Source organism: Crocuta crocuta, unplaced genomic scaffold, assembly GCF_008692635.1.
Source record: "Crocuta crocuta isolate KB4526 unplaced genomic scaffold, BGI_CrCroc_1.0 scaffold119, whole genome shotgun sequence".
NCBI lineage: Eukaryota > Metazoa > Chordata > Mammalia > Carnivora > Hyaenidae > Crocuta > Crocuta crocuta.
This window is the reverse complement of record NW_027551562.1, coordinates 4651629-4674156: the sequence shown is the minus strand read 5'-3', so window position 1 is coordinate 4674156 and position 22528 is coordinate 4651629.

Genomic DNA, 22528 nt, shown 5'->3' with positions numbered 1-22528 from the left:
GGGCGGCAGGGAAAAGCAATGTAACTAGCACAGTTCAGGAACTCACAACACATTTCTAGCCCCTGGGAACTCACACGCTTGTGGCAGGAAGGCAGGCACACTGCTGACTACAGGGCAGGTAATATTTGGAACATTTGGGGAGACTTCCCAAGTGAGAACGTGCCACGGAGGAGTCTTAAAATGAGCTTATTGAAAGAAAATCGCTGTGTTTTGCTGGCTACAGCCAAAGAATAATGCACCCCACCAACTTAAACACACCAGGCGCTGGCTCACAGAGCACATTTCAACACTGCTGAAGAGCAGAAGATATTTACAGAATGAGGTTTCTAAAAGGACATCCTGCTCTTCTAATGGAATGAAACTTTTGGAGAAAGAGAAGGGAGGGGCTGTCTTTTTGTGTGGACTCTAGCAAGATGTGCCTCATAGCCATAGAGTAAATGGATTAAAGGGGGTTCCTACTCATAGGCAGATACAAAGGCATACAAGACGTTTGAATGGGAAGAGATATGCTCCATGCTCAAATTTCCTTCATTAGGAACAGCAGGGTTGGGCAGAAAGGGGAAATTTGAACCAGCCTTGCATACAATTCACACGGCAAGGTGGGATAAGGGGACCATTCGAGTGCTCTATTACTGCAAAACAGCTTACTACCAAAATGAGTGGGTTAATGGAATGATTTATTATTATCTTTCTTGATTCTGTGGGTTGACTCTGCTCAACCAGATGGTTCTCACTTAGAGCCTCTCATGTGGTAGCAGTCAGATGGTGGCCGGGGCCATGGTCATCTGAAGGCCTACCTGGGCTGGACATCTGGGACGGCTCACTCCCGTGGCTAGCACTTGATGTTGGCACAGAGTTCAGTTGTGGTTGTCAACCAGAATACCTACAAGTGGCTTCTCTATGTGTTTGCGGCTTCTCACAGGTGTTGGATGAAAGGAATTGTCCCATAAGCAAGAGCTCAAAGAGAACAAAGTGGAAGCTTTTATGGCTCCTTATGACCTAGCTTCAGGCAGCCTAAAAGGTCGAGTCTATTGGTGAGGCCCCGTCTGCTATGTATGAAGTAGAGGGCTGCATGCTGGGCGTACAAGGATGAAATAATACAGCCCAGGCCTTTGGGAAGCTAAAAACCGATGAGTGAAATAGGCATCTGATTTCATATCCGAAATTAGCTTATCAGATACTCTGATTAATATCTGTGCAAGTCATGTGGGAGTTTAGTTATTCCTAAAGAATAGTTTAGGAGGGTGGGGGATCAAAGTGGGTTTCATGGAGGAGGTGACTGCTTGAACAAGGCAGGAAAAGAGTCGTTCTTTGCCCTGGACTATGTGTTGTGTGTATGTGTGTGTATGTATGTATGTGTGTTGTGCATTGTGTGGTGTGTGTGTCTTATATGTTGTGTGTGTATGTGTTGTGTGTGTCATACGTGTGCTATGTGTGCTTTGTGTTGTGTGTGTATGTTTGTGTGTTGTGTGTGTATGTGGTGTGTGCTGTGTGTGCATGTGGTATGTGTTGTGTGTGATGTATGTGTGTATATGTGTGTGTGTGGTGTGTTTGGTGTGTGCTGTGTGGTTGTGTTGTGTATATATGTGAGTGTGTTTTGTTGTGTGTTTGTGTGTACATTGTATGTTGTGTGTGTGTATACGCACGCACGCATGTATGTGTGTAGGGCAGGGAAGAGTTGAGGGAGAGGCATTTGGTATTTCAAGAGTGAGGAAACAACAAACTGAATCAAAACAAACAGTCTGATGCATTCTGGGAACTGTAAGAGATTCAATATTGCTACACAGGGTAAAAACCACAAACTGGAACTGTTATTGCAAAGGATATTAATAGAAATCATCTGAAAATATTCATTGAATAAGTAAGCTTAGAAACAAAGTTAAACCGCCCCATAGTATATCTTACATTTTATAGTATGATATTATGTATTACAAACCTTGGCTAATTTCGTGGTGTGGTGGATGGGCCAAGAGTATAAAATACTCCCCATGTTTTAAGGTATGTTTGCAACTAGGTTTAGCCTTGTGTAGACTGTAATTTCCACAACACTGGGTTAGTCCAAAGAAGACAGGTCGACAAGCAGAGACTGCAAAAGTAAGTGGGGGCTGGATTACGAAGTTCCACCATGATCTTCAGGTCAATTTACAAACATTCATTAAACACATACTACATCCCTGGCACTCTCCCAGGCCCTGGGGCTCTATCAGCAAACAAGATAGAAAAAAAAGTCCCCGCCTGCATATAGCTTACCTTCTTCTGGGAAGAGACAGACACTAGCCAAGATAAATAAGAATAATATGCAGTGTGTTAGGTGGTCATAAGCACAACGTATAAAAAATAAGGCAGGAATGGGGCGCCTGGGTGGCTCAGTCAGTTAACCGACCGACTTCAGCTCATGTCATGATCTCACAGTTCATGTGTTCGAGCCCCGCACGGGGCTCTGTGTTGGGGATCTGTGTTGGGATCTGTGTTGGGATCTGTGTTGACAGCTCAGAGCCTGGAGCCTCCTTCCGATTCTGTGTCTCCCTCTCTTTCTCTCTGTCCTCCCACTTGCAATCTATCTCTCTCAAAAATAAATAAAACATTAAAAAATTAAAAATGAATAAGGCAGGAAGGAGGTGAGAAGAGAGGTAGGGGCGCGGCAGTGGAAAATGACATGTGACCATAGGCTCAAAGGAAGAGATCCAGTAGGCTCTGTGGATGGGGCTCCAGCTGAGGGAATAGCAAAGTCCTGGAGCAGAGGGTTCTGGCTCATTCAAGGAAGAGGAGAGAGACCAGTGGGCAGATGGAGTGATTCCGGGGGATGGTCCTAAAAGAAGACATTCTGCCAGATCGCAGAGGGTCTCAGGATCCCTGGGTCTTTGACTGTTATCCTGCGTGAAATGTGGAGATGCTGGAGGATTTGGGACACCAGAGTCCTAAGACTGGCTTACTTGTGGGAGGATCTCTCTTGCTAGGATGTAGGAAATAGGCCAAAGGGGGCAAAAGAGGGAGTAGGGTGCTAATTAGAAGACTTTTGCACTAAGCTGGCTGAAATATGTTGGGGGGTCTAACCAGAGAGAAAGCAAAAAAGCTAGTGGGCCGTGGCTGGATTCTGGACATACCTTGAAGGCAGAGCCAATGAGACTTGCTGGCAGAAAGGTTGAATTGAGAAGAAGAGAAGACTCAAGATGATTTCAAGAGTTTTCGCCAGGCAACTGAAAAGACAGAATTTCTATACCTGTAGGGGGACATTTTCAGAAGGCGTATGTTCAAGGAAGAAGCTAGGTGCTAGGGAAAGTGAGTTTGGGAAGCCTGTAGATAGGAAAGGTATTTAAGCAAGCACATTGTGTGATTGGACCCACACTCCCAGCTGAACTTCTCTGCCAGCCTCAGGGAGGACAGATTGGAGAGGATGCTCTGGAGGAGAGGAGGCAGTTCAGAAGCGAAAACAAAAATTGAGAGAAATGCTAAGAAGCTGATCTAGAGCACTAGGTTGAGAGCAGGCAGGTAGGTTCAGATTCAAAGAGGCCAAGGACAAGAGAAGTCATGGAGGTGAAGTCCGCAAGTTCTCACAAGTGGCCAAAAGTGGGGGAGGGGAGGTACACGTCAGACATGCTTACAGCTCAGGATACAGTGTGGATGTTGGCCCTTTACTAAGAGTAAGAAAACAGAAGACGGAACAGTTTGGTCATTAAAGACATTGACTTCTGTGAGCAACCTGATGAACTTGAACTGCCCTAGTAAACTCTACACGGAGGGGTCTGGGGATTGTTGATGTGTCAGAGACATTTAGTGCTCACCACATGTCTCCTTTTTCCCACTGACGCAGGCGGGCTGGGTCCGAGAACCAGGGGAAGGTCCCATAGGACCAGCCAAGAAGGTCCTTGGCTTCACACAGGATAGAAATCAAGCGTGAGCCAGAGAAAGTGAAAACGGAGTTTATTGAATAGCAGACGGAGTGTCTGGAAGACTAGGAAAGGAGAGAAAGATGAGTCTCATCATTGCTTGGGGTTAAGGTTTATATTGGAAAGGGGTCTAAGGTAGGTGTTCGTTCCTTTAGGAATCCAGGGTAGGGTCCAATGAAAGGCAAGTGTCAGGTGAACAATAAGTATTATTCCATACATTACTGAAGGTAGGGCTATCGATGCCAGTATCAGCTGAGGTTTCTTTGAAGCTGATGTCAGGAGAATGTTATCACATGTTGGGGGCCTAGGAAAAAGCTCAGAGAATAATTATCATTCTTGTTTCCCCCACAAAGTAGGAACACAGCTTCTGTGGTTTATTCAGGAATGGGACTTAGCAGAAAAACAGCAGAGACAAAGTCTTTCTAAAATGGAATCCCGGGGCGCCTGGGTGGCTTAGTCGGTTAAGTGTCCGACTTTCGCTTAGGTCATGATCTCGCGGTTCGTGGGTTCGAGCCCCGCGTCGGGCTCTGTGCTGACTGCCAGCTCAGAGCCTGGAGCCTATTTCAGAGTCTGTGTCTCCCTCTTCCTCTGACCCTCCCCTGCTCATGCTGTCTCTCTCTCTCTCCTAGATATAAAAAAATATATATATTAAAATGGAATCCCTTCAGCCTCCCTCCCTCCCCAGCACCTTCAATGTTGATAAGGTCACATGACCAGTTCTGGCTACTGGACCGGGTGCACAAGTGACCTGTGTTGTTTTTAGGCCAAAACATTTAAGAGCCATTGCACAGCCATCCAGCTCCCTAATCCCCTGCCGCAGAGGAGAAGAGCCCAATGTGTTTGGACGTGGCATCTGCCTCCGCGTGACTCTATGGCACTTCTTCTACCAACTTGTGTTGGATCTGTCTCATGACCAGGAAATAATGACATGTGTGAAGCCCCAAAGTTGAGCATATTTTGTTACTGCAGCACAACCTATGCCCCCTTTGCTAATGTAGTGGGATGAATGTGTGTGAAGCTCAGGAGAAAGGAGTTGGAATTTTACCAGCGTACACACAGCAGTTACATGTGGGAAATGGATGAGATGGCTACCTAGTGAGAGCCCCAGATGCTAGAGGGAATATCTCTGAGGAACAGAAATAGTTCAGAAGAAAGATACAGAAGTGCAGTGCAGTCTGAGGAGGAGCATTCAGAAGCGAGGGAGGACTGAGACATGGGAACTGAGACAGAAAAGAATTTCAAGAAGGAGAGGTCAGAGGTGCCAGATGCCTCAGGATTTATTCATTTCAATTTGTTTTAATTTTGAAAACGTAGATGGACTGCTTCTTACATTCCAGGGAGGTAGAGAGAATGGACGAAGAGACCAATGGCTAGAATAATGCACAGGTCATTAGATGGCCTTGGGCTAGAGTTCTTCCCTAAATAAGGATGCAGACAGAGGCCAGACTGGGATGGACGGGCAGTATATGGGAAGTCGTGAGACGGAGCCCACCTGATGTGATTATTTGGGGCTCTTGCAGGTAAAGAGAAAGAGGAAGATAAGGTAGTAGCTGTGAGTGACAAGGGGTAGAAAAGTAATATACAATGATCTTATCACACGTTAGAAGGTATCTACTATCCCAACTGTGCAGTGAGGGCAGAATCATCTCCCCATTCCTTCCTGAGAGAAAGCACCATGCAGTGCTTATCCTCTGAGATGCGGAAACTGAGGCTCAGAGAACCACAATGCCTGGCTTTACCACCTCCTAGCTCTACAGACTTGGGAAAGTTACTTAAGCAGTCTGCACCTCATTTCTTCATCTATACATTGGAGGAATAATACCTTTCTCGTATTTGGTTAAGAAGATTGAATAGGATTATCAACTGCCCTGGTTTTCCCAGGACGGAGGGTTTTCCCAGAACATGGCTCTTTCTGTACTAAAACCAGCACGATTCTAGGCAAACTGGGACACGTTGGTCTTCCTATGGTCGAGTGCCTTAAAAACACTCAGCGCAGTGCCTGGCAAGCAGCGAGTTTTATGAAGGGGTAGCTACTCCCACTGCTGAGCTTCTACGTGCCTCAGTTGCTTAATCTGTCCATTGAAGATATTAGAATTTGCATAACGGAATTTTGTGAAGATTCAAAGGATGAAAATAAGTAAACAAATAAATAAATAAGATGATGATGCAATCCACATGCTTCACAGGCACACGGTAAGCACTCAGGAGCGTTCGTTATTGTGACAATGGCGGTTAGGAGTATAGTGATAATGACGAAGAAGAAATGGGCTAAGGGAAGTAAAACACACACTAGTTAGTGGATGAACTGGGGGGTGAAACCAAGTTGGCCTGCCTCCAAAGCTCTGGATGTTCCTCCTGTTTCCTCCTGTGTCATGTTCAAGGGGTGATTACACGGTGATGTGACATCTGAACCCCCTTAAAGGATGAATTGAGTTTGACATTCATTCATTCGTTCATTCATTCATTTGCTGATTTAATGAGCAAGTATGTATCAATACCAACCACAGACCAGACACTCTACAGGGTGAATAAAACAGATGTGCAGTTTTAATATAGTAGATTATGGAAATCGGAAGGGTGGAAAGCAAGAGCACACCTTAGAAAGAGAGAGGGGTGGACTTGGTCTAATTCTTCCTGCCTTACTCCCGAGTCAAAGGGAGCATTTACACAGGTGAAGGTCCTTGAGAAGTTGAGCCCACTCTACAAATCCTAAGGGAAGAGTTGACCTCTAATTAGAATATCGTCTTGGGGGCACCTGGGGTTAAGCATCCGACTTCGGCTCAGGTCATGATCTCATGGTTTGTGAGTTTGAGCCCTGCATCGGGCTCTGTGCTGACAGCCTGGAGCCTGATTCGGATTCTGTGTCTCCCCCCTTTCTGCCCCTACCGTGTTCATGCCCTCTCTCTCTCTCCCTCTCTTTCTCTCTCTCATTCTATGTCTTTCAATAATAAATAAACGTTAAAAAAATTAGAGTGTCATCTTATTGGGGGTGTCTTGGTGGCTCAGTCAGTTGAGTGTCCAACTAACAGCTCAGGCCATGATCTCACAGTCCCTCTCATTGTTTGTGGGTTCGAGCCTCACCTTGGGCTCTGTGCTGACAGCTCAGAGCCTGGAGCCGGCTTTGGATTCTGTGTTCCCCTCTCTCTCTTTGTCCCTCTCTTGCTTATGCTGTCTGTCTCTCAAAACTAAATAAACTTTTAAAAAAAAAAAAAGAATGTCTTCTTGCTTATTAGCTTTGACCCAAACGGGGCCGTGTTTCACACAATCATCAGGCCCCATCTCCGTGGTCATGGCAGCCCCCACCTGCATCCTGGCGTGCACTGCAGGGGCGCCAGCTCCCTGCCAGCAGCTAACACCACGCCAAGAGAGGCTACTGACAAATAAACACTCCTCTATTGTCAGCCTTTTTGCCATGGATTTTGGCAGACCTTCACTCTGAAATTCGAGGGTAGCCCTTGAGCCTTCCTTTAAGAATAAATACCCTTCTGATATGCTCCTTTAACCAAGGTAAATAGACAGCATCTCCACTGTGCGATTTGAAGCTGATGAATGGGAGATGTACTGGGAGCTCCCAATTAGCAAAACCATCCCTAACACCCAGCACCTTCTTTAGCGAATCCTGTCCATGGGAGAAGCTGCAGCTGGCACAAGAGACGTGGGCTGCTTCTTTCTCAGATCCCGTGTTTGAATGGGTCACTGGGGAAGAATTTATTTCCACAAAATCTCTTTCAAGGACCAGCCTATTTCAGGTAAGTGAGAGAAATAAGGGAAAATACTAGTAGGTGGGTCAACAGTAAAATGACGAGCAGGCAAACATCAGACTTCCCCAGTAGGGTGCTTGCCGGGAAGCTGCACCAATAGGTGCATCCCATTCCCCGACATGTCAACGGCCCAAGAACCGAGGCGCAGCAGGTCATGAGGACGCAGGCACTGAGGTGCGGGAGATCCAGGCCTCCCAACGGAGTTCCTGCTGCGGTAAAACCCCTCACCCAACAGGCAGAGACCTTAAGACCTGGAATTGGAATGTCTTCCTCCAGAGGCTGGGAGATTTGCATTCCCAGGACCTTGATCCTTCCCAAGGTGCCCAGGGGCAAAGACCTGAGACTCAAAGCTGGCTCGATGTTCTTCGATGTCACAGGAAGGAAGCCAACAAAGCAAGACTGGTTGAAAAATCCTCAGAACAAGAATAGGCCACAAGCCAGGTGCCAGGTTTTATCCACACAATAAAATGAAGAGACAGCACTTGAAAAGGAAAGTGGAGGGCCCTGGACGATTGCACTTACGAGGTGTTTGGGGATGTGGGGGGTTGGGGGGGAACGCTGTAGTGTTGGGGTGGAGGCCAGGCAGCTTCAAGGACAAAAGAGGGACAGTGAGGCCCTCTCTCCTTCAAACGCAGTCACTCACTCTTTTGTTCAGCCTCTCATTTATTGTGGTCAGTTAACCGTGTTGTTCTAGAAGGCCACCATTCAGTCGACTAAGTCAGAGTGCACATCCAGCAGGCCCGCTGGTCACAGCAAATTGTCCACCAGGTTCCGAGAAAATAGCTTTAAGCTGTACTTCTCTTCAGTTACACTGCATTTGCCTGATGGTCCCAAAGGCTCACACTATGGGGTATGGCTTTCGATATACATTTCCTCTTTTTATTAAAAAATAATAACAACAAGCCTCAGAGCCTGGTGTAAGAAGGATCATTGCAGATGTAGATTCGGGAAATGCACACGCCATCGGGCCCATTGCAGAGACTGAGTGCGTCCAGCCTCCAGATGACCCAAGAACGCGGCCTCACAAGGGGTCTAGGGACCTGGGGACCATCCCACGTGATCCAGTTTGGGATCCATCCCAGAACAGGCCACTTACAAAACGTTATTATAATTATGTTCCTCTTTCGATAAAAAAGTGATACATATTCATTATAAGATGAAGAAAGTTTGAACAAGAAAATAAAAATCAGGGANCCACCATTCAGTCGACTAAGTCAGAGTGCACATCCAGCAGGCCCGCTGGTCACAGCAAATTGTCCACCAGGTTCTGAGAAAATAGCTTTAAGCTGTACTTCTCTTCAGTTACACTGCATTTGCCTGATGGTCCCAAAGGCTCACACTATGGGGTATGGCTTTCGATATACATTTCCTCTTTTTATTAAAAAATAATAACAACAAGCCTCAGAGCCTGGTGTAAGAAGGATCATTGCAGATGTAGATTCGGGAAATGCACACGCCATCGGGCCCATTGCAGAGACTGAGTGCGTCCAGCCTCCAGATGACCCAAGAACGCGGCCTCACAAGGGGTCTAGGGACCTGGGGACCATCCCACGTGATCCAGTTTGGGATCCATCCCAGAACAGGCCACTTACAAAACGTTATTATAATTATGTTCCTCTTTCGATAAAAAAGTGATACATATTCATTATAAGATGAAGAAAGTTTTGAACAAGAAAATAAAAATCAGGGGCTCCTGGGTGGCTCAGTCTGTTAAATATCCAACNCCAACTTGTGTTGGATCTGTCTCATGACCAGGAAATAATGACATGTGTGAAGCCCCAAAGTTGAGCATATTTTGTTACTGCAGCACAACCTATGCCCCCTTTGCTAATGTAGTGGGATGAATGTGTGTGAAGCTCAGGAGAAAGGAGTTGGAATTTTACCAGCGTACACACAGCAGTTACATGTGGGAAATTGATGAGATGGCTACCTAGTGAGAGCCCCAGATGCTAGAGGGAATATCTCTGAGGAACAGAAATAGTTCAGAAGAAAGATACAGAAGTGCAGTGCAGTCTGAGGAGGAGCATTCAGAAGCGAGGGAGGACTGAGACATGGGAACTGAGACAGAAAAGAATTTCAAGAAGGAGAGGTCAGAGGTGCCAGATGCCTCAGGATTTATTCATTTCAATTTGTTTTAATTTTGAAAACGTAGATGGACTGCTTCTTACATTCCAGGGAGGTAGAGAGAATGGACGAAGAGACCAATGGCTAGAATAATGCACAGGTCATTAGATGGCCTTGGGCTAGAGTTCTTCCCTAAATAAGGATGCAGACAGAGGCCAGACTGGGATGGACGGGCAGTATATGGGAAGTCGTGAGACGGAGCCCACCTGATGTGATTATTTGGGGCTCTTGCAGGTAAAGAGAAAGAGGAAGATAAGGTAGTAGCTGTGAGTGACAAGGGGTAGAAAAGTAATATACAATGATCTTATCACACGTTAGAAGGTATCTACTATCCCAACTGTGCAGTGAGGGCAGAATCATCTCCCCATTCCTTCCTGAGAGAAAGCACCATGCAGTGCTTATCCTCTGAGATGCGGAAACTGAGGCTCAGAGAACCACAATGCCTGGCTTTACCACCTCCTAGCTCTACAGACTTGGGAAAGTTACTTAAGCAGTCTGCACCTCATTTCTTCATCTATACATTGGAGGAATAATACCTTTCTCGTATTTGGTTAAGAAGATTGAATAGGATTATCAACTGCCCTGGTTTTCCCAGGACGGAGGGTTTTCCCAGAACATGGCTCTTTCTGTACTAAAACCAGCACGATTCTAGGCAAACTGGGACACGTTGGTCTTCCTATGGTCGAGTGCCTTAAAAACACTCAGCGCAGTGCCTGGCAAGCAGCGAGTTTTATGAAGGGGTAGCTACTCCCACTGCTGAGCTTCTACGTGCCTCAGTTGCTTAATCTGTCCATTGAAGATATTAGAATTTGCATAACGGAATTTTGTGAAGATTCAAAGGATGAAAATAAGTAAACAAATAAATAAATAAGATGATGATGCAATCCACATGCTTCACAGGCACACGGTAAGCACTCAGGAGCGTTCGTTATTGTGACAATGGCGGTTAGGAGTATAGTGATAATGACGAAGAAGAAATGGGCTAAGGGAAGTAAAACACACACTAGTTAGTGGATGAACTGGGGGGTGAAACCAAGTTGGCCTGCCTCCAAAGCTCTGGATGTTCCTCCTGTTTCCTCCTGTGTCATGTTCAAGGGGTGATTACACGGTGATGTGACATCTGAACCCCCTTAAAGGATGAATTGAGTTTGACATTCATTCATTCGTTCATTCATTCATTTGCTGATTTAATGAGCAAGTATGTATCAATACCAACCACAGACCAGACACTCTACAGGGTGAATAAAACAGATGTGCAGTTTTAATATAGTAGATTATGGAAATTGGAAGGGTGGAAAGCAAGAGCACACCTTAGAAAGAGAGAGGGGTGGACTTGGTCTAATTCTTCCTGCCTTACTCCCGAGTCAAAGGGAGCATTTACACAGGTGAAGGTCCTTGAGAAGTTGAGCCCACTCTACAAATCCTAAGGGAAGAGTTGACCTCTAATTAGAATATCGTCTTGGGGGCACCTGGGGTTAAGCATCCGACTTCGGCTCAGGTCATGATCTCATGGTTTGTGAGTTTGAGGCCTGCATCGGGCTCTGTGCTGACAGCCTGGAGCCTGATTCGGATTCTGTGTCTCCCCCCTTTCTGCCCCTACCGTGTTCATGCCCTCTCTCTCTCTCCCTCTCTTTCTCTCTCTCATTCTATGTCTTTCAATAATAAATAAACGTTAAAAAAATTAGAGTGTCATCTTATTGGGGGTGTCTTGGTGGCTCAGTCAGTTGAGTGTCCAACTAACAGCTCAGGCCATGATCTCACAGTCCCTCTCATTGTTTGTGGGTTCGAGCCTCACCTTGGGCTCTGTGCTGACAGCTCAGAGCCTGGAGCCGGCTTTGGATTCTGTGTTCCCCTCTCTCTCTTTGTCCCTCTCTTGCTTATGCTGTCTGTCTCTCAAAACTAAATAAACTTTTAAAAAAAAAAAAAGAATGTCTTCTTGCTTATTAGCTTTGACCCAAACGGGGCCGTGTTTCACACAATCATCAGGCCCCATCTCCGTGGTCATGGCAGCCCCCACCTGCATCCTGGCGTGCACTGCAGGGGCGCCAGCTCCCTGCCAGCAGCTAACACCACGCCAAGAGAGGCTACTGACAAATAAACACTCCTCTATTGTCAGCCTTTTTGCCATGGATTTTGGCAGACCTTCACTCTGAAATTCGAGGGTAGCCCTTGAGCCTTCCTTTAAGAATAAATACCCTTCTGATATGCTCCTTTAACCAAGGTAAATAGACAGCATCTCCACTGTGCGATTTGAAGCTGATGAATGGGAGATGTACTGGGAGCTCCCAATTAGCAAAACCATCCCTAACACCCAGCACCTTCTTTAGCGAATCCTGTCCATGGGAGAAGCTGCAGCTGGCACAAGAGACGTGGGCTGCTTCTTTCTCAGATCCCGTGTTTGAATGGGTCACTGGGGAAGAATTTATTTCCACAAAATCTCTTTCAAGGACCAGCCTATTTCAGGTAAGTGAGAGAAATAAGGGAAAATACTAGTAGGTGGGTCAACAGTAAAATGACGAGCAGGCAAACATCAGACTTCCCCAGTAGGGTGCTTGCCGGGAAGCTGCACCAATAGGTGCATCCCATTCCCCGACATGTCAACGGCCCAAGAACCGAGGCGCAGCAGGTCATGAGGACGCAGGCACTGAGGTGCGGGAGATCCAGGCCTCCCAACGGAGTTCCTGCTGCGGTAAAACCCCTCACCCAACAGGCAGAGACCTTAAGACCTGGAATTGGAATGTCTTCCTCCAGAGGCTGGGAGATTTGCATTCCCAGGACCTTGATCCTTCCCAAGGTGCCCAGGGGCAAAGACCTGAGACTCAAAGCTGGCTCGATGTTCTTCGATGTCACAGGAAGGAAGCCAACAAAGCAAGACTGGTTGAAAAATCCTCAGAACAAGAATAGGCCACAAGCCAGGTGCCAGGTTTTATCCACACAATAAAATGAAGAGAGAGCACTTGAAAAGGAAACTGGAGGGCCCTGGACGATTGCACTTACGAGGTGTTTGGGGATGTGGGGGGTTGGGGGGGAACGCTGTAGTGTTGGGGTGGAGGCCAGGCAGCTTCAAGGACAAAAGAGGGACAGTGAGGCCCTCTCTCCTTCAAACGCAGTCACTCACTCTTTTGTTCAGCCTCTCATTTATTGTGGTCAGTTAACCGTGTTGTTCTAGAAGGCCACCATTCAGTCGACTAAGTCAGAGTGCACATCCAGCAGGCCCGCTGGTCACAGCAAATTGTCCACCAGGTTCCGAGAAAATAGCTTTAAGCTGTACTTCTCTTCAGTTACACTGCATTTGCCTGATGGTCCCAAAGGCTCACACTATGGGGTATGGCTTTCGATATACATTTCCTCTTTTTATTAAAAAATAATAACAACAAGCCTCAGAGCCTGGTGTAAGAAGGATCATTGCAGATGTAGATTCGGGAAATGCACACGCCATCGGGCCCATTGCAGAGACTGAGTGCGTCCAGCCTCCAGATGACCCAAGAACGTGGCCTCACAAGGGGGTCTAGGGACCTGGGGACCATCCCACGTGATCCAGTTTGGGATCCATCCCAGAACAGGCCACTTACAAAACGTTATTATAATTATGTTCCTCTTTCGATAAAAAAGTGATACATATTCATTATAAGATGAAGAAAGTTTTGAACAAGAAAATAAAAATCAGGGGCTCCTGGGTGGCTCAGTCTGTTAAATATCCAACTTCGACTCAGGTCATGATCTCACAGTTTGGGGGTTCAAGCCCCACATCAGGCTCTGTGCTGACATCTCAGAGCCTTAAACCGGCTTCAGATTCTGTGTCTCCCTCTCTCTCTCTGTCCCTTCCCCACTCACACTCTGTGTCTCTCTCTCTCAAAAATAAACATTAAAAATTTTTTAAAAAGTAAAAGAAAAGAAAAATCAGGCAAAATCCTACCACCCAGATTTAGTAGTTGTTAACATTTACATTTTGTAGAAAAAAGAAATCGTTATGTATGATTTTTATTAATTGGTTATTATTACGAAAGCAATGCATGATTCATATAGAGAATTGTGCATTTAACAGAGTTTGGTCAAATGGGATAGCAGTTAAACTTTACGATCACAATTAAAATGAGTAATTTAGGCATTGATTTAGACTTGCCGTTTCAAGTTGAAATTTTACTTGATTTATATATAGTACTTGAACATTTACAATATCATAAGAATCATCATGTTTACGAGTTCAATGTAATCTATTAGATTTATAAGACTTGAGCACTTGGGAAATTTTGTTTGTTAATCAGACAATTAAAAGGCTGAAAATAGAATGTATCAAAATTACAAAGACAGGTAGAAATCCTAAAGTTAATAAGTGATATTAGATATCAATCAAGATCTCCTTACAAATGGTTAATTTTTGCTAGACTTTTACAAACAGAATAAGATTTAGAAGTTTAACTTCAAAGCTTCAGAAAGAACACTATTTTATTTTATAAACTTAATGAACTCAATATTAAATTTTAAAATCAAGGTACCCCGTGAGTGATCTTTAACGTGCAAATGAATTTCCCTCGAGGACATTTTATTTATTTATTTTTTTTAATTTTTAACATTTATTCATTTTTGAGAGAGAGGTAGAGTGTAAGCCGGGGAGGGGCAGAGAGAGAGGGAGACAGAATCCGAAGCAGGCTCCAGGCCTCTGAGCTGTCAGCACAGAGCCCGACGCGGGGCTCGAACCCACGAACCGTGAGATCATGACCTGAGCCGAAGTCGGACGCTCAACCAACTGGGCCACCCAGATGCCCCTCCTTGAGGACATTTTAAAAACCCTCCATCTCACAGCCACACCAGCACGGCGGGTTGCGTTCCATGTCTCCCACGTGGACGGCCCCTCCACACAGGGCACCTCAAGGGCTGGTGTCATCCCTCTGTACAGGCAGACATCAAAGACGATTAGCACCAAAGATTCTGGGTTGAGCATCTTGGCAAGTAGCCCTGCATGCTGTGCGGGTACAAATCTCTTCGACAGAAGTCAGAATCTCTGCGAGGACAACATTTTACCCATGTCTTTGGCTCCAGAACCCGGCCACACATCACGTGTTCGACGAAGATGCCAATACACCAAAGGGTCAGCATGGTGAGTGCGGATGGTGAGGGTCTCAAGTCTCAAGACCGCTGAGGGGAACCTCCACTCTGGACACTTCTCCTCATCTGCAAGTCTGCCCTTTGTCGGGGCAATGGCCACAGCGATACCAATCCGGGGGGTGGGACTTCTCGCTCTCCCGCGAGTCCTTCTCTGCCTTCAGGGCCCCTGAGTCTGGCTATTCCTTCTGATCATTCCCTGGGGTGAGTTCAGCCAGGCTGCAGAGGGGCTCGTCACAGAGAAATTTCCGAACTGACTTTTAGAAGGTTTGAGATTACCTATCAGAGATGGGGGGCGGGGGGAACAGGACAGCAATGCAGAAAATGCCTACCAGCTGACAGCACATTGTTTCAAGACCCCAGGCAGGGAGCTTGCCTCATCTGTCAGAAAACAAAACCAAACCAAAGGAAAAAAAAAAAAAAAAAGCCCTACTAAAAAACCGCAAACTTTAAGACAGAATTGCCTTTTATCCTTGAAAACTCAGTCTCTGAGGCTCCTGCGAGGGGAGGGGTGAGTCTCCTTGCAGCAGAGGCACCAGACAGGCTGGATGAAGGGGGTGGGGGAGAAATTCGGACAGATGCTCCCGGAGCCCTTTTCCAGGAGCTTCAAAGCCGCCACCCACCGCCGCCTCCCTGGAACTCAGCTCTGACTTCCCCGTCCTCTGCTGGCTCCCTTCCCTATGCTGGCTAAACATCAAGCAGGTGTCTCTGGGGACCGACAAAATGTCCCCATCCTACACACCATGGCGACTCAGGAAGTGACAGCCAGCGGCCTGCTCTGCAGAGCCCACCTGCTGGGTCCTCAGAGCACTGGCCACAGGGTCTCCTGCTTCTCTGTACTCTGGGCCACCTCACCTGACAAACGGCTCTTATTACAGATAATTTCCCCCTCGGCACTATTTCAGCCCCCAATTGATGCTTCAAACCAACATGCCCTTAAGCTACCCTCCGTGCAGGTTGGCGGGGATGGATTTATTCCCGTGGGTTCCAGAGTGAATTCTGAAGAACACAAATGCCGCATGACTTCATAAAGCTCGCACTCGTATGTCATGAGTTCCGCAGCACTTCTGAGCCGGTGCTGGAATCCTGCCAACCGTTTTAGGTGGCCGAGGGGGAGGATGACAGAGTGAGCCCTGCCCCTCAAAGTCATCTCTCGCTTACCTCATCTCCATGCTCCCGATTAATACCTCCCTTCACATCGTTTCTATCTGTAACAGTGGCTGTGAATTAGTGAATGTAGAATTTTCCCTGTTAGTCTTACCCACTTTCACACTCGCATCAGCTACCCTACATGACCATGATCTAGGAAACAGAAAGCTTTATTTTTTTTTTAAATATTTTTATTTATTTCTAGGATAGAGAGAGACAGCGTGAACAGGGGAGGGTCAGAGAGAGAGGGAGATACAGACTCTGAAACAGACTCCAGGCTCTGAGCTGGCAGTCAGCACAGAGCCCGACGTGGGGCTCGAACCCACGAACCGCGAGATCATGACCTAAGCGAAAGTCGGACGCTTAACCGACTAAGCCACCCAGGCGCCCCACAGAAAGCTTTATTTTATCTTCTTCGACTGTTTATTTACTTTTGAGAGAGAAAGAGACAGACAGACACAGAGTGCGAGGGGAGGAGGGGCAGAAAGAGAGGGAGTCGCAGAATCCGAAGCAGCCTCCAGGCTCTGAGCTGTCAGCACAGAGCCCAACGTGGGGCTCGAATTCACAAGATCATGAGCTCATGATCGGAGATGGCGAGATTGTGAGCTATGCCGAGGTCAGAGGCTTAACCGACCGAGCCCCCAAAGCGTCCCCCAGAAACCTTTAATAAGTGAAATACAGGCTTCTTGTTTTCCTGTCCACTTGAGACATTTTCAGCTTATATATTCATACACCATATGCACACACACTACCAATTCAGATCTTTGGCCCTTTGTTGGAGTAAAATATTGTGGAAGGCAAATCTGAAGGTCCTATTGGAGCAATGGCAACATACGGTAACCTTCTCCGATGAAAGCTTCCCTGCCTCCACATTAAGAATAAATACCTCGGTTTAGGAAGAGAAAATCACTTCTCATCTGTTCCGAAGCAGGGAGGTGTTCTGAAAGCACCTGTCTTTCCACTGAGTGTTTCTCAATATTCTCCTCGTCTCCAAGGCTGAAAACTGTTCATTATATTTAAGTTTTCTGCCTCCTCTGTCCCCAGGCTGTAATGAAATACTAAGTTCAATCAATTCTTCTATCTCAGTGTCCTTCCTCCCTCTAGTTCTTCCTCACATCTCTCCATACACGCACACACCTGTCCTTCTTTCTGTCTGTCTGTTCATCCATATGCCACTAATACCCTTTCCGTAATGAACCATGAGACCTTAGGTGTCCAGTGCCTAACTTGGACTTCAAACGGTATGAGAAATGACTTTCATGTAGGCTGGGTTCTCCAACCCCAAACCCCACCATGGGAAGAGCTTCAGTGTATGAGTTGTTTGTTTTTGGTTGTTGTTGTTTTGTTTTTTTTTTGTTTTTTTACTTATTTATTATTAATGGTAAGCATTGACAGGTGGTACAAGACCAGCTACTTCTTTGATTTATTTTGAATTCTTTCTCAGTATCATTAGCATGTAGCCTGCGTCCAGGGTCAAGAAGAACGCCGTGGCAGAATAACCATCTGCACAGGAGTCTTCCCTGGGGCCTCTCTAAGGTGATTCCACACTGGGCTTTCAAGTTGGTTCTGATTCTTTCCCCAGATAAGCTGTGATAATGGCTGTGGATTTCTGAGATTGAGTGTGGCTTCAATCATAGTGATTCAGTGGAGCTCATCAATGAAGAAGTCAAGAGAATGGCATCCCTAACACAGGGAGATTCTTACGCCATCTTTCCGGATTCATCTTTACCCCATTACCTCATTCGTGTATTCATTCATTCAGCAAATGCTGGAATACCTACTGAATACCACGAATATACAGGGCTTGGTCATATAAACTTAGGGGGTAGTGATGAATAAAACAGAAATCCAATCCTCAAGAAGCTTCTAGTAGAGACTAGAAGGAAAGGGAAGAATGAATCATGGCAAAGAATGATCATGGCACTGGAATGAGGTCTAAATGAAGAGTGAAAGACAGGACAGAGAAGAACATGCATCTGGGCTGAATCCTAAAGGAATTATCAAGGTGTGGGGCAGGTGAAGGAGGAGAGGGAGCATTCCTGGAAAGGGGGGAACAGAATGAACTAGGTTTGGAGGCTAGAAGAAGATGGCAGGTGCAGGGAACTTCAAGGTATAAAAATGAAAAAATGTCATGAGTTGAGCTGGAGGAGTTTGCCAAAGGCCAGAGTGTGATGGCATTGGCCGCCATGCTAAGATATTTGGACTTTACCCTGAAGATTAACAAGATATATTAAAGGATTTCCAAAAAGAACTGAGAAAATTTCCAAGCTCAATGTTGTTAAAAGAAGGTTCTTTGGCAACTTGTTATCCCAGCTACCAAGACTTTAATAGCACAAGTGACTTTTTCTCAGTGCGAGGGAACCTTTAGAGAATCTTAGTTTGGCCAAGGGATGGAGGGGGGGGCATCACAAAATCAAAAAAGGGACAAAGGAAAGCTCTGCAGATATGAGGCCTTCTGTAGGCACATTCACTGTTCCAACATTGACATTCCACCCACAAACACAGGCATGCCCCCTTTGTGCCTGGCATCAGGCCAGCAACTGTTAGGGACAAAAAAATCAAGCATGTATGGTAAGGCCCTGTCCTTAGGGAGCAAACAAATGAAAAGTTTCATCAAAGAATTAGAATTTCTCCAGTATGTTACCCGTTCCGTGCCTCTTCCCCATTCTCTCTCCATTCTCCACCATTCAATTAATTTTGTGCCTGATTCCAGACGTCTCTGCAGTTGCTGATCACAGCCTGCTCCACTTGAGCCTTAGAGCCGCCTCAGATCTCGAGGCTGCACAAAGCTGTGTTTAATGATCTTTCGGCTGAAAAGATGTCTCAAAGCAACTTGCACACACAAAGGTACTAATGGGGTAATGGTTGGGGATGTTTGGAGGATTTAGAACTCTCTCTCTCAAGACTGGGGCTTCATAACTTGGGGGAATGGATTACATCAGCCCATTTGTTGAGTGTCTCCATCTGGGAGCATTATAATCTCCACTCAAGCATCTTGATCATTTTCTCAGGCGAGTTCACCATTTCTGACAATTTGTTTTCCCCCTTTTCCCTCAAGCGTGTTCACTTTATTTGGGTCTAGAAGTCTGAACACTTTTTATTGGCCTTCCTCTGTGGTCTTTATTTTGTCCCAGGGAATAGCAATCTCTTTTTTGTGGACCTTAACATGATTTTTTTTTTTTTGTCCCTGGTTCCAATATTTGTCAGCACTTTCTGGCCTCTGGTGGATGGTGTAAAAGTTGACGTTTTCCTAGATATGTTGCCTTTGCCAGTGGGACGAGGTAGATAGGGACTAGAGAATCGAACTGAAAGCGAGTTAACCCAATGGGAGAGCAGGTTAACCTGGGCAGTTAGCAAGTCACAAGGCATACAATGACAGAGCTGGAAAGTGCCTTAATTTCTCAGATAAAAAGGAAACTAATGTTAAATACTTGTCCAGTATCATACTGCTGATTACCAAACTCTACCTGAATCTGAGCTTTATCACATGAGCTCTTCCACTGACCGTTTGGACCCATCAGCTCCTGCATGAACCAGAGGTTCCGCTGCCTCCTTGTATCAGAAACCATCACAAAGGTTCCTCTCTTCTAGGAATTTCCATAGGCTGGACTTCCCTGGCAGCCATGTTTTATAGTATCATCTCTCTCCCCAGACCACAGCCAGTTGGACCAATGATGAACACATGGCTCAAACTGAAATAATCACATTCCCGGTGCTGAAATGTGGAATCTGGCTCTCACGACATTGGAGTTTTCCCTCCTGTGACCGGATCTGGAGGTGTGGAAGCAGTTGCCATGGCACAATAAGTGGATCACAAAACAGAAAAATTGGACAAAGGGGGAGCCTCAGAGACAAGGAGGAGAGAGGGAGAGTGTCCTTGCTGGTCTTGTGACTCTTCATTTCCCAGAAGCTATCTGTTTCGCCTCTTTACACTTCAGCCCTTGGAGTTAACACATACCTACTGAGCAGTTGCGATTCCGTAGGCATCCGCCCAGACAAGGCTCCCGTGTGCACCGGAAAGTCGGGACCCATGATCCTGTGGAGGTTGCATTCTAGTGGGAGCACAATAAAAGCAAATAATCGAATGAAATTATTTTGGATAGTGGTGAGTACAATTAGCAAAATGTTTAAAAGGTAAAAAAAAATAGGAGCACCTGGGTGTCTCAGTCAGTTAAGTGTCCGACCTTGGCTCAGGTCATAATCTCTTGACCCATGAGTTCCAGCCCTGCGTCAGGCTCTGTGGTGACAGCTCAGACCCTGGAGCCTGCTTCGGATTCTGTGTCTTCCTCTCTCTTTGCCCCTCTCCCACTTGCATTCTCTCTCTCTCTCTCTCTCAAAAACAAACATTAAAAAAAATTTTAAAGAAGAATAAAAAAATGAAAGGTAAAAAATATATACATATATATAATGACTGAGATTGGGTTGGAGGGTTATTAGATTGCATGTCAGAGAAGACAAGGGCCACCCGGAATGGCTGTGCTGATTTCACCTGTACAACTCTAACAGATACCATTAACATGAACTTGGATGGGAGCCATGCTCCTTGGAGATGTGCAGTGCACAACATAGACAATAATAGGTAACAATCCTGGAAAGAGCTCTCTGAGAAAGGAACATTTATGTAAAAATCTTGATGACAAGAAGAGAAGGAGTCAGCCAAATAAAAATAGGGGAGAAGAGAATTCCAAGCCATAGAAATAGCTCCTGATGGCCCAAAGCTGAGAATCAGTTAGGCTTGTTCAAAGAACGAAAAGAAGGGCAAATGCCTTTGCTGGATCCGGGAAGAGTAACATAAAGTCAGCCAGAAGCCAAATAATCTGGCAGTGCACCAGCATGGGTTGTGGCAAGGGGTATTTCCGGAGGATCGGGGGATAGTCTATCTGTGGCTGTTGGCAGTGTTGAGTGAGAACACCAGAGGAGAAAGCAGTGTCACATCCTGATGGCCCATAATGCGGTGGCATAGAGTATAGGGTTTGTCCTCAGAAACATTAGGCACAAGAGGGCCCATAACGTGGACTCAGGGACGCTTCCATGCGAGTAATAATCCTAGTTGGAAATTTGAGGCTTATAACCTAGCGGGGGGCCTCTGTGGCCTTGAGTATTCTCAGATGCCATGATCTGTGGAAATAAGGAAGACACCATGAAATCCCACAGCTGTATTTTATTCCAAGGCAGGAGCGATGGGAGGGCTGTCTCCTCAGGGAGGTGGACTAGTCCACGGTACACGTTGCCGTGCTGCTAAGCCAGTTGACTTTAAACTTCTGAATCACTTGGCTGTTGCTCAAAATATTGTTTTGCAAGAGCAAAAAGGTCCCGAAAGTCTAATAATAATAAGGGACACATCCCCCGCTCACTATTCTGCCATTTGTCAACTATAAGAATTAGAGATGGGAGAGATTTCAGCTGAGTTGGAAACTTGGAACTTGACGTTTCTGAGTGGGCTGTAGTTTTGGCAAAAGACGCTTTTCTGTCTCAAGGTTTTTATTATGCCTGATTTTTCCCCTCGTTTGCCAAGATGGGATGGATTTGTGTTGTTTGCTCCTCTGCAAGAACTTAGATTTCTGGGCACCGCTCTGCTATTAAGGACAGAAGGTGGCACAGTAATAACGGCTTGTAGGGGGTCTGCGGGGCCACATGACTCACAGGCCACTATCACACATGGCCTCACTGTGGCTAGGGAGCAACTCTGTGAGGGACACGGGATTGGCAAGCGTACCCCTACTTTCAGATGACTGGCCTTCTTCCAGACAACGACACCCCACCCCCCGCCACCTGATTGGACAAGCTGGAAGCTCTGAGTCCTCCTTGATACCTCCCTCCTCCTCACCAACCCTTACCCAAGCCCTGGCACCTTTTACCTTTGGATCATTCCTCACATTTACTTTCTTCTATGCCCTCAGCCTCCTTCTTAGTTCAAACCACCATGATCCTCTCATTGAACAATGTGAAGCTCCTTTCACCCAACTCCCAGCTTGGCTCCCATCCTCACTGCTCTCCACAGAGCAGCAGACCAGTCATTTCAAGATGCACATCTATTCATGTCCCTTCTCTGCTCTTTGAGTGGTTTCTTGTGCTTGAGGTAAATGCAGATGGGTTTAGCATGGCCTGCAATGCTCCTGTAGGGCCCTTCCTTCTGTACCTCTCTCGTAATCCTTTACTCTCTCTGCTCCAGCCACCCCGTCTCCTTTCTGTTCCCGGTAAGCAGCAGGCTCCCTCCAGCCACAGCAACTTTGCCAATGCTGCACTGGGCATGGAGGTTCTTCTCCACCATCTTCACGTAGGCAAGCCCTTCCTGTCCTGCAAATCTCAGTTCATCTGTCACCTCCTCGTGGGGGCCTCCCAGACAGCAGTGATTATTAGGTCAGAGTCCCACATGAGAATGATGACCTCCCAGCCCAGTCACGCATCCCAGTTGTAAGGCNGATTGGACAAGCTGGAAGCTCTGAGTCCTCCTTGATACCTCCCTCCTCCTCACCAACCCTTACCCAAGCCCTGGCACCTTTT